The sequence below is a fragment of the Trachurus trachurus genome (assembly GCF_905171665.1).
Source record: "Trachurus trachurus genome assembly, chromosome: 7".
Taxonomy (NCBI): Eukaryota; Metazoa; Chordata; class Actinopteri; order Carangiformes; family Carangidae; genus Trachurus; species Trachurus trachurus.
The window spans coordinates 32400959-32414407 of NC_139901.1; the positions used below are offsets into that span (position 1 = coordinate 32400959).

The 13449-nt window shown below is 45.0% G+C and overlaps 1 protein-coding gene across 1 annotated transcript in view; it reads left to right on the top strand.

The window, feature by feature from the left end:
- The first annotated feature begins 3511 nt into the window (after positions 1-3511).
- Positions 3512-13449, top strand: part of mical1 (microtubule associated monooxygenase, calponin and LIM domain containing 1) — a 55544-nt gene continuing 45606 nt past the window's right edge. Inside the window, exons 1-2 of the mRNA XM_083975271.1 lie at positions 3512-3640; positions 4229-4312. The gene's annotated coding sequence lies outside the window, so the exon portion shown is untranslated. The remainder of the gene's footprint in view (positions 3641-4228; positions 4313-13449) is intronic.

The following is a 13449-nucleotide window of genomic DNA, read 5'->3' on the forward strand; positions in this document are numbered from 1 at the left end:
CCAACAGGAGGACGATGAGCTGAAGCAGTTGATTGAGCTTAAAACACAGGGGAAGGTTATTCCTGAGAACTCGCCCTTGCAGAAGTATGCTCCTGTGTGGCCTCAACTTCAGATTAGGGATTCACGTTTGGTAAGGGCGCCCCCTGCAAACACTGATGCAGCATCCCAGGTTCAGGTTGTTCTCCCACAGGCCCTGGTCCCTAAAGTTTTAGCTCAGTTGCATGACTCCCCGACAGGTGGTCATTTAGGGATACAGAAATTGCAAGGGAAAGTAAAGGATCGCTTTTACTGGTTGGGGTGGTTTGGTGATGTGAAAGAGTGGTGTAGACAGTGTGTTGATTGTGCCTCCAGGAAGATTCAGGGTCGTGCTCCTCGCGCCCCCCTCCAAATATCCACAGTGTCAAGACCATATGAAAGAGTGGCACTTGACATTTTGGGCCCGTTGCCAGAGACATCTCGCAAGAATAAGTATGTTTTGGTTGTCGGGGATTACTTCTCCAAATGGACAGAAGCATATCCCCTGCCTAATCAAGAGGCCCATACTATTGCTAAAGTGTTAGTGGAGGAGTGGGTGTGCAGATTTGGGGCCCCCCGTAGTATTCATTCTGACCAGGGGCGGTCTTTTGAGTCGACCTTGTTCAGGGAAGTGTGTCAACTTTTGAATATTCACAAAACAAGAACTACACCATATCATCCCCAGTCGGATGGTCTAATTGAGCGATTTAACCGTACATTGTTGTGTATGCTGTCACTGTTTGTGGAGGAAAATCAGTCCAATTGGGACACCTTGTTACCATATGTAATGATGGCATATCGCAGCAGTGTACACGCTAGTACAGGTTATACTCCATATAAGGTGCTGTTTGGGCGGGAGATGGTACTGCCAGTGGACATAATGCTTGATGTGGGGGCTGGGGAAGCATTTTCTTCAGTCAGTGCATATGTCGGCCATTTGGTGGAGACACTGTCTACAGTAGTAGAGGCAGTAAGGAAGCATCAGGCTAAAGCGTCAAATCAGCAAAAGACCAATTTTGACTTTAGAGCGAGTCTTCAGTTTTATTCTGAAGGGGAACTTGTGTGGGTTCTTAACAAGGCTAGAAGGAGGGGATTGTGTCCTAAACTGCAGAGGCGGTTTAAAGGTCCCTATAAGATAGTAGAGAGAGTCACAGAAGTGCTGTATCGGGTGGCATTAGTTGCTGGGGGGGGCGAGTCAGTGATGCATTTTAACCGTCTTAAACCTTATTTGTCCCCTTGTCCAGGATCACCACCAGCCCAAGATGTCATAAGAGTTGGTCCTCCAAGGCAGTCAGAGGGGGTATCAAGCCCGGGCGGAGGTGATCTGACAAGCAGGCAAAGAGCTGGTGGACCATCGCAAAGGTTGCCTTCTGGAGTGATGAGCGAAGGGGGCCCGCCTGGAGGAACGGGAGATGTTCAGGCACCAGTTCACCACAGTAAAGACATGGACACTGAGGTGGTTTTGGAACAGCCATGTGAGTCACCACTCTCCCTAACAGGGGGGGGGGATTGTCAACCTGACCCTGCACAAGGAAGACGCCCGGTCCGTGAGAGGAAGGCACCGGCGTGGTCAAGAGACTATGAATTGTCATGTTGACTCGAGGACGAGTCTTCTCCATTAGGGGAGGGAGGAGTGTAGTGAGGGAGTGGTGTGGGGCGGAGGAACTCACCGCAGTGGGAGGCAATCAAGGGCTGATGCAGTTCACCTGAGGAGGGGAGGAGACTCACGGGGTTCAGCGGCTGGGAAGAAAACAGGCGGAGGGGAGAGCGAGAGGGACGAAGAGACGGGAGGACGTGAGAGCCGTCGGCCTGAGCTTTGTGAGAGCCAGTGGCACTGTGGCGGGTGGGTGCTGTTCGCAGCTTATAGTGCTGCCGGCAGTGAAGACAGCTGAGTAGGGGAGTTCGTCGTGTCGATCAGTCCTGTATCAAGAGGGGAGGCCAGAAACCTCCTTTAGGTAGCGAGGGACCGGGGAGTAGCCGTGCCTTACCTGTGCTCTCATGCAGCAGCCACATCAGTGACGCCGACCACGCTGAACGACTCCACGCCTGCCAGCTGAGCAGCCTGTTCTCCGGTGCACAGCCCAGTTCCATTGCCTAGACCCCACGGGGGGATCTCGTCACCAGACGCAGGATAAGTCCTATATTTTAATGACTTCCATATAAACGTATTTGTAGTCTTGTCAGTTAATGTCCGAGTGTTATATGATTTTCCTCTTAAAGAAAGGTTTTTAATTAACTGACGTCAGTGTGCCAGCGGCCCCGTTAAGGGCAGCTCATTATTCTTGCAGCGCTCTATCTCCCCCTAGTGTTAAGAGTGGGGTTTGACCCTTTATGTTGTAGTGGTCCCTAAGGAGCCAGTGTGATTTTGAGCTCCCATTGTGTGTAGTGTGATACCTGTGCTAGTTGCTGTGCAGTGATTTGTGTGCAGTGTCCCTTTTTGGGTGTGTTCTCTTGTGTGCAGTGTTGGTGTCGCCGGATGGTGGAGTTACCTGCCTGACCTGCTGGAGCTGCCCTCATTGGCCTGCTGGGTGCAAACGTCCCTAACTTAAAAATTAATTGGAAATAAAGATTGTCTATTTTTATACATATCTGTCTGTGGTGGGTGCTCTCTGACCTCTAATACCGGACCAGACCGGGTTAACAAAGGTGGTGGCAGCTTGACGTTACTCTAAACATCTTAAACAACAAAATTTATTACAATATACTTATATAGTATATACACACACACCCATACATCTTCATATAGCCTACCATACTGCCATATCTTACATGTGCGCATCTGCCTTATACACACACCCCTAGGCTACCCATGCATAAACTGTGACATAACACAACTGAAAGTATAAAGGTGAGTAATAAAAGCACGTGGTGTCAGACAAGCTTCAAATAATAATAATAATATAGACCAGACATGGTGAAGCAGCATTTAGCTGTGATGCTGCACACAAGTGGAACAAACTACCAGCAGAACTGAGATCAGCCCCAACTGTGAGCACTTTTAAATCCAGGTTAAAAACATTTCTCTTTTCACGTGCATATAGCTGAGAACTTAAAACTTTATCTATTTTCTTTTACTTTACTTTTATTTGCTCTTGCTTTTAGTGTTTTGTTTGTTTTTATTCTGTCTTATGCTTCTTTTTTTAATGTTTTGTCTTTATGTAAAGCACATTGAGTTGCCTTGGTATGAAATGCGTTATATAAATAAAGATGCCTTGCCCTGCCTTGCCTTTCCCAATATGAATAATATCAATTTTCATATCGATATTCATAACAATATTATTATTATTTTATGGATAAATGTGATGTAATTCCTCACGGTTTCGACCACACCTCATCATTATCTCCCTCCACCGTCGTCACCTAAAAACTACCTGCCCCCTGGTCACGTGCGGCGCTGCTCGCAGCTCGCCTCGCGCCGTCTGTAAAGCTGCAGAAACTTCCGGATGAAGTGAAGAGGCGACTGCTGTGCGCGCGGGGCACAGGTGAACCGGGCGGGCAGCGCGTTACCTGTAAACAAAGAGGGAAATCACACACACACATAGACACACACAGACACACACATAGAAACACCACATAGGCTCCAGAGAGTTACCGGGGAAACCGCTGCCAGTGTGGCCGACGACCGGTGAGTTCCGCCGGGGAAAGATTTGTCTGTGAGTCGCTGGTTGAGACGGTGATGTAAAGTTTGTGTAGCTGCTAGCGGTGTGTGTGTGTGTGTGTGTGTGTGTGTGTGTGTGTAGAGTTCACTGTCAGTGTAAAAGACATGAATGACACAGTGAGTGAATGAGCTTTTTATTTGTGCAGCTCTGTGTGTTTTCTTTGTCTGCCCCAAACTGTACAGTGTGTGTGTGGCATGTGTGGTCTGTTTGTGTGTGTGTGTGTGTGTGTCTGTGTGTGTGTATGTGTGTCTCTGTGTGTTTGTGTGTGTGTGTGTGTGTTAATAAAGCTGGTGCCCACAGTACCACACCTTCTTCTGCATGTACCAGTTTCCTATCATTGTTGAGCTCTCAGGCTGTTTTAATCTAAGTCCAGGAAATGACACCATGTATTTCTCTGTTTTTTTCCTCCTTCTCTCTTTCTCTCTCTCTCCCCTCCTCTTTTTCCCCTCCCCTCTCCCCTCTCTCCTCTCTCTCTTTCTCTCCCCTCTCTCCTCTCTCTCTTTCTCTCTCCTCTCTCCTCTCTCTCTCTCTCTGTGTCCAAACCCCGCCGCCAGGCCGGAGATCAGTGTAGATCCAACATCCTGATACCCGCTGCGTTGCCAGACTGTTGCCTCTGCAGAGCTTACACATGTAATCAGGTGGGTCAATCCGTTCTGATCCAAAGGAGGAGGAGGAGGAGGAGGAGAAAAAACAGGTCAATTCACCTTTAAAATATTTCTTCAGCTTCAGCTTCAGCTTCAGTCTCTGTCTCATCCTGCCCTGTGAATTCCTGCTTCAACTCGCCTCCTCCTCTGAACTGCTTAACACGAGTCAGATGATGATAATTGTGACTCTGTACAGTACGTGTGTGTGTGTGTGTGTGTGTGTGTGTGTGTGTGTCTGTGTGTGTGTGTGTGTGTGTGTGTGTGTGTGTGTGTGTTTACCTTTCCCCCAGCTGACCTCAGATCCAGCAGCTGTGTCACAGTCACAGAGAGGTTTTGTTTTTAGTTGGTGCTTCTCTGTGTGTTGTTTTCATGTGATGATGATGCTGCTGCTGTTGCTGCATCTTTGCAGAGAGAAAATAGCTCAGAGTAAAAATAAATGCAGCAGCTCCTTGAGAATGAGATGAAAGTGTCAAAGACGACGATGGTCGCAGTTATTTTTAGTGTTGACAGACTCAGTCTGGGTTTAGTTTCATTTGTTCCTCCTCCGTTTACGGCCGCTAGACTTTCACCTTGATGCAGCTTTTTGATTAATGATCTCAGACCAAAGGGCAGAGAGAGAGAGAGAGAGAGAGAGCTGCAGGGAGGGGGAAACTTAAAGGGATAGTTCAACATTTTGGCAAATTGGCCCATTGCCATAATCGCTATAGTCATAGCAGTAGGTTCGTTACCTTTATTTGTCGGTGTAAGCTATTTTTAGAACGGAGGAGCGGAGCGGCAGGCTGCTCAGAGCTACACTATGGAGGCTAATGGAATTTCTTGGTTTCTCTCATCAAACTCATCAAATACAAAATCCCAAAACTCCAAAACGCTTTCGTGGACAAGTTGTGACCTGCATAATCACCACGCTATGAGATAATAATGGAACGTTACGAAACGGAGCCGTTTTCGAGGTAAATACAGAGTCTGCTTGCTGAAAAACTGTCCCTGAAGGCAACGCGCATCAGCGGTTTTGCATGAATTTACCTCTAAAACAACTCTGTCTCGTAACGTTCTATTATTATCTCATAGCGTGGTGAATGTGCAGCTCACAACTTGTCCACGAAAGCGTTTTGGAGTTTTGGGATTTTGTATTTGATGAGTTTGATGAGGGAAACCAAGAAATTCCATTAGCCTCCATAGTGTAGCTCTGAACAGCCTGCCGCTCCGCTCCTCCGTTCTAAAAATAGCTTACACCGACAAATAAAGGTAACGAACCTACTGCTATGACTATAGGGATTATGGCAATGGGCCAATTTGCCAAAATGTTGAACTATCCCTTTAAAGGGTAATTGCTGTTTTTTACAATCTTATTTCTAGCATAGTATACGATCATTTCCTCACCCAGATAACTTTGGTGTCATTACAAGTGGTTGTGATGAAATGAGCTCCAGCCGAGAGCCGCGTATATCCGTATAATGGAGTCTACAGGGCAGCAGAATGCAGCCTCTAAATAACACATTATCTGCAGAGAAACTCCTTCATTTCACCAATATTTAGTTCTGATAGGCTAGTGCTATTCCCCTCTGAGTCCGGGGTTAGCTGTTATCAACATCCGGGGTCTGTAGGTTGACCTACTGACCTCTGACCTGGATGATGTCATCTCTGAGCAGCTTGTTGCTACCGCTAATGCTACGGTTCGTTTCTGCGTGTTTCTGACTTGTCAGAACAAAATGAGCAGCTGGATGAAGTTCAGCTTCCACAGGCTTCCTCTCCTCAACCTGGACTCACTAAAGCTCCGGCTAGTTGAGATAAAAATGGACCCGAATGACGAAGCAGAATGATTATTATCAGAATGAGCCGCGCGGCGCTCAGAGATGACATCATCCAGGTGAGAGGTCAGTAGGTCAACCTACAGACCCCGGATGTTGATAACAGCTAACCCCGGACTCAGAGGGGAATAGCACTAGCCTATCACAACTAAATATTGGTGAAATGAAGGAGTTTCTCTGCAGATAATGTGTTATTTAGAGGCTGCATTCTGCTGCCCTGTAGACTCCATTATACGGATATACGCGGCTCTCGGCTGGAGCTCATTTCATCACAACCACTTGTAATGACACCAAAGTTATCTGGGGGAGGAAATGATCGGATTTTATGCTAGAAATAAGGTCCAGATTGTAAAAAAAAACAGCAATTCCCCTTTAAAATCATTTTATATATTTTAATTCTCCTGGTTTAGGTCTGTAGCTCTCATGTTGTGTCAGATCTCCATGGAGGTTTGTCAAACAGAGCTGTTGTGTTGTTGTGTTGAAGTGAGAGATTATCACCAGGTACAACAGCAACACACACATGGAACAAGAGGGTTTTAGTTTGCTATAGGAGCAAAACATGCACACACACGCTGCTGTAATTACAGCTTGTGTGTTTGTGTGTGTTAGGTGGAGGGTAAAAGCTGCAGAATTAGCTTCAAACATCATATGGGGTTATTTTATGTGAGGTTGAAGTCACCAGGAAGTGATGCATGAGTGTGACAGTTTGGTTTTTTATACAGGAAATGTCAGCGACAACACAACATGTACAGTACTTCACACTCGGTGAACCGTGTGTGTGTGTGTGTGTGTGTGTGTGTGTGTGTGTGTGCGTGTGTGTTGTGTTGCACACTGTGCTGCAGGAGAGAAGTGTTAAAACCTGGTTTATGTTTCTTTGCTTTTTACTGTTTGAACACGATGTTGATTTAAAAGATCAAACATCTGAGCTGTAAAAGGTCTGGAACGAACCACCTTAAGTAAATGACTCACACTGTAACACACACACACACACACTGCAGGATGTTCTTGTTCTGATCAGTGATTGATTGATTAGAGGTGATTGACAGATAATCGTTCATGCATGCAGAGCTGCGTTGTGTGTGTGTGTGAGTGAGGGAGGGGGGGTTCACACCTCTGAGGAAGCTGGAGGAAACCCACATGACTCCGATGTGTCACATACTGTAAGATGTTAAAGCTGCGTGAATCATGCTGACTAACGATGAGACACTTGGTCCATATTTATCATTTTAGACTTAGAAATAAATAGAAATAGCCTACAGTATATATGAGCAGATCAGTTGATTCAGTTTATTGTCATATGCACCAATGTTTAAAACCATGCATGCCTTAAGATCGATAAAGGATGAATTAAAGGAGACGTTGGACGACTAGAAGCATCATAAAACCTGAGTTGGAGTGATAAAGAGCATGAGTACACATTTAAAAGGGATAGTTCACCCAAAATTCACTTCAATTTCACTCATTATCTCCTCCCCCTCATGTGGACTAAGGGCTGGGAGAAGTCTCAGAGTCCTCCGTGGCTTCTCTGAGTTACAGGGGGTCTCGGCGTAGCAGTGCATGTCCATATAACGGTTGCAAATGGATACCAACTGTCTTCGTAACAAAAAGACACACCAAAAAACATCCAAATACCTGTCTTGTCTTGTCCAAATTTGATGAACCAGGAAGAGGAGCTTCCGCTACAAAACAAGCTTGAAAAATAGACTAATTTAATTTTTTTCGGAACAATTTCGCATTTCGGGGCTTCAATACAAGACGGACATTACATACGAGCAGCATGGAGGTATTTGGATGTTTTTTGGTGTGTCTTTTTGTTACGAAGACAGTTGGTATCCATTTGCAACCGTTATATGGACATGCACTGCTACGCCGAGACCCCCTGTAACTCAGAGAAGCCACGGAGGACTCTGAAACTTGTGTGTGTGTGTGTGTGTGTGTGTGTGTGTGTGTGTGTGTGTGTGTGTGTGTGTGTGTGTGTGTGTGTGTGTGTGTGTGTGTGTGTGTGTGTGTGTGTGTGTGTGTGTGTGTGTGTGTGTGTGTGTGTGTGTTGACCCGATGCTGCAGTGGGAGACTTCCTGTCCTGTTTCCATGCCACACTGTGATGGAGCTGCTGCTGCTGATGATGATGATGATGATGATGATGCTTCCCACTATGTTTCTATAGAAGCTGCTGAGTTGTTTTAGAGGTAAATTCATGCAAAACCACTGATGCGCGTTGCCTTCAGGGACAGTTTTTCATCAAGCAGTCTCTGAATTTACCTCTAAAACAACTCTGTGTGGTAGCGTTGTGTTATTATCTCATAGCGTGGTGAATGTGCAGCTCACAACTTGTCCACCAGAGCGTTGTGGAGTTGTGGGATTGTGTATTTGATGAGTTTGATGATGAGGGAAACCAAGAAATCCCATAATGAGCCTCCGTAGCGTAGCTCTGAGCAGCTCACGGCTCTGCTCCGCCGTTCTAAAAACAGCTTGCACCGACAATTAAAGGTAACGAACCTACTGCTATGACTATAGGGGTTATATGGCAATGGGACAATTTGCCAAAAATGTTGAACTATCCCTTTAAATTACTGCTCTGACCCTACATCACAGAGGATCTCACCCCGACTCACGAGACAAGACTGTATCAAGACTGTGTCTGAGGAAGCTAAACCAGCTGATGAACCAGTTTGCCATCCATTACCCCCATTAAAGGAGAATTCCAGCTATTTTTGACCCCTAAATCGTTTTCCTGATGGTCACCCAGTGTTGGGGGAGCAAATTGGTGCAGGCAAACCGGAGTTACACCATGGGGGCAATTCTTTCAACCACAACAAACACTCAGAAAACAATCAAATATCTCTGGTACATGACTGGAATCCTTAGAGACACTGAATTGTACACCAGATTGTACATAAAAAACGTCAATTACCCTGCAAAGCAGTAGAAGGAATGTACGCGTTTCGGCTCTAGTTCATCTTCAGTTGTGTTTCTGTAGAAGCTGCTGATGCATCAAACTTCTTCAAGGCAGTTTTCTCTGTAAAGCCCAGTTTGTCTCAAAGGGCTTCACACAGCATCATAACAACATCCTCCGACCTTTGACCCCTCACATCCACCGAAGAGAAGCTCCCTAGAGAAGCTTCGGCCTCGGTGATGGAGGCTCAGAGCAGCAATTTAAAAAGTTTTCACCCTCTAAGGTGTACAGTAAACGGGTGTGTGTGCTGAGCTGTGCTGTAACCTTCCTCTCCCTCAGATCGTTTATCATCTCCGCGGTTTTATTCGTGTTCAATGACAGATTATTTACACGACGCATCCGCCCTGCACACTGCAAAAACTCAAAATCTTACCAAGAATATTTGTCTTATTTCTAGTCAAAACAAATCTCATTATACCTAAAATATGTATATTTATACATATACATACAGTACATAGTTATACATAAAAAAGTAGCTTGTTTTTAGACACTTTTTACTTCTTTCAAGTCTATTTTCATTTGAAATAAGTAGAAAAATCTGACAGTGGAGCAAGTTTTTCTTTCTTACAGTGGGAGCCACATAGAAATTCCCCTGCCATGCTGCTGCCTTGGCCAAGTATCCAGGGCGCATGATCAATAGGAGGCATAGTGACAGGACCCTCAACTGTCACACACACACACACACACACAGTGTGTCAAACAGGATTGCAGATGGTCTGAACATATGGAGTCAGTGCTGGAATTTCATTTAACTCTGTACTTCCTCTGGATTAAATTTATTAATTAAATGTATTGATTTTTCACTATAATTTACTAGTTATAGGCACCACTAGCCTATACTGTCAATCCCCCTATAAACCCCATTCCGATTTGATATCACAACTTCACAAAGTTGAAGACACCTGCTGCACCTAGTCTAATGACTGAATTATTCTGCATAAGACCCTGACTAATACCCCTTTCCCACTGGCCAAAAAACCCGTTTAAACCCGCTAACAATCGGCTTTTGGTGGCAGTGGGAAAGGCGCACCGAGCCGCGTCGACCCGCGTCGACGCGGGTTAAAATCGCCTTTAATCGGCTCGGCTCCGAACGGCTTGCAGTGGGAACGCCAGACCCGCGTCAACCCGCTAATTTACGTGATGACACTGAACGTTACGTGACGCTACGTCATCGCGCCGGTCGCGTCTCATATCACGTACCAAAACAAAGCTCTGCTCCGCTCTGCTCTCATCCGAGACTGGGATCAAAACATCAGAGAACACTGACCCAAAACGATAGAAAAAAAGAAAAGAAAAGAAGCGACAGTCTGTTTAACTGACGTGTTGTGCCGCGGACGTCCGTCATCCGGCCGCAGCAGACTCTCTGTCCTCCGCGGTCCTGGTGCTCCAGGTCAGCCAGCCAGAGAGTCTGCCTCGGCGGACGGACACTCCGCGGCGGGCGGCTGTGGCATCATGACTGTGTGTGTCTCTTGCACCGCGGATGAGAGCGGGGCGACTGGTTTATGGTCTGTCTGATCCCTCAGCGGGGGGTCAGACTCGGCTCATTTTGGTCAATGGGAAAGGGGCCAAATGCCGATTGTTAGCGGGTCGACCCGCGTTTAAAAAACCCGCGTCGACCCGCTAATTTTAGTGGGAAAACGGCTTAATACTCATAGTAATGCTGCATTAGCATCAAAACAAAGTAGGCTAAATAAAAAATGATCATACATATGTAGTCTAAGAAAAAAAGTGGAAAAGTCAGGGGGCAGGGGCCCACTTTAGTATTCTTTCAGGGGCCCCAGAATTCCTAGCAAAGGCCCTGATTATCTGACTAACTTGCTTATTTCAAGTGGACCGGCGGATCAGCTGATGTGCAGTGCGCGCTGTATAGCGTACTGTATGATCTCTCTCTCTCTCTCTCTCGCCCTCTCTCCATCGCGCTGTACGTCTTCACAAGACACAGGTCGAGTGTGGGGTGAGATGGAAATAAGAGCAGAGCGCACCTTCGCTCTCATGTTGAGTTCCATATTAAGACAGGTGCGTCAGTGCCAGTAGATCATCGCGGAATCGCGCGTCAGGCATTTGGCTCTCCTAATGGGAATGGCTGGTTTGACGTGACTTTATCATTAAAAGTAAAAAAAAAAAAAAAAAAGAGAGAGAGAGAGAGAGAGAGCTATCAATCACTAGACGCGTCAGGTCAGCATAGCGCAGGGGGAGGGATATTAGTATTCTGGGGTAAAAAACAGACTCATTCATGAAATTTTATTGAGAATTTTACAGAGGTGCACAGCGCATGTTTACGGTGTCCGACTGTCCGGCGACTCTGACCCCTACACCGCAGCAGCCAGCAACAGACTTTTACAAAATAAAAGCATGTGAGCAACATGCATTAATGCGCAGTAAAATAAATGTCGGCGTTAATAGTTTAATGAGTTGCCATAACGCAACTTGCACAGCCCTAATAAATACACAAATGTAGCCCGTGGTTCTGAGACGTGACGCGCTGTGGTCACTAGAAATGTATTTATTTATTAGGACCACACTTTCATTTTACACATACAGTCTTATGCGTGTATATTCACGGACACGTTGGCATGTTGTTTATTTATTGGTTAGGGTTTATTTGCGCACCGTATGCTTCAGTGTTAACATTAAAACCACCACAAGGCAAACATTTACTAGAATGCAGATTCTGTAGACAGGTAAACTGCGAGTGATATAGCCTACATTTTTATTTGTGCTCTGTCGGTGTTTATTTATCTTTGAAGCTACTTATAGATCGCCTGTTTTGGAGGCAATTATAGCAATTCATCTGAGGGAAAAAAGAAAGGAGGAGGAAAAGTGATTGACAGATTAACTCGGGTCAAAATCACTGCTCCTCCCCGTGGACAAAGGCCACACTGCAGCTGATTTTCACACGGGCTGCAGAGGGGCGTTAACAGTTGTGGCTGCGTTCGCTACGTCATCGCGGGGGATTAAATTATCACCACGGGCCAAGCGGGAGCCCGTCACGGACCCGCCACGGACCCATCACGGTCCCACAGAGGTCCCGACAGGGACCAGGGGGAACTTCTAGGTGGCTACATCTGTATTACAAGCACAAAAAACCTGCTTTTACTGGCAGATTTTTCTACTTATTTCAGGTGAAAATTAGTTTGAAACAAGTGAAAATGATCTAAAAACAAGTACATTTTTAGGTGATGAGTCTTATTTTAAGTGGAAAGAGGTTAGTTTTGACTAGAAATGAGACATTTTGACAAGAAATAAGACAGATATTCTTGGAAAGATTTTGAGTTTTTGCAGTGCAGTCTGTAAAAACTATTGTCTCTTACTTTCTTATTTATATCAGATGTGCACAGTCCTACTCTGCACTGCAAAAATTCAATATCTCACCAAGAATATTTGCCTTATTTCTAGTCAAAATGTTGTTTCTAGTCAAAATAAATCTCATTATACATAAAATAAGACTCATCACATTAAAAAGCAGCTTGTTTTTAGACACTTTTTACTTTTTTCAAGCAAATTTTCCACTTTAAATAAGTAGAAAAATCTGATAGTGGAGCAAGTTTTTCTTTCTTATTACAAACACAAAAAACTTCCTTTCACTGGCAGATTTTTCTACTTATTTCAAGTGAAAATTAGTTTGAAACAAGTGAAAATGATCTAAAAACAAGTTAATTTTTAGGTGATGAGTCTTATTTTAGGTGGAAAGAGATTAGTTTTGAGTAGAAATGACACATTTTGACAAGAAATAAGACAAATATTCTTGGAAAGATTTTGAGTTTTTGCAGTGCAGTCTGTAAAAACTATTGTCTCTTACTTTCTTATTTCTATCAGATGTGCACAGTCCTAATCTGCAGAGTAACCAAGATGTCTAGCTAATAAGTGTAGTGGAACAAAAGCAACGTTTTAGAGAATAAAAATGAAGCTGCAGCAGCTCAAATAACAAAGTTACTAAACAAAGACTTCCTCTTAATGTGTTTACAGCTGCCAAGTAAACAGGAAATGAATCTGCAGTGTAATTCTGAAGAACTCATTATCATTTATTTATCAATACCGGATCATTTCCATCAGCTGACAGGTTTTTTTTTTATTTCTTAGAGGTGAAACACAAAACACTTTGGTCCTCTGAGTCTGAACATATGGAAAAACACACACACACACACACACACACACACACACGTCCCGAGGCCGAGTGTGTGAGAGTGACACATCGTCCGCTGTGAAGTAGGGTCATAAAAGACGAGTTACCGTAGGAACCACAGGAGCCACAATGAGGAAGTTAGTGATGACTCAGGAGACCAAGTGACTGTTTAAAAACATCTGGACTATAATTAGAGAGCAGGACGACGGGGGCTCAGTAGGTCGCAGGTCGGACCCAGGCGCCTAAA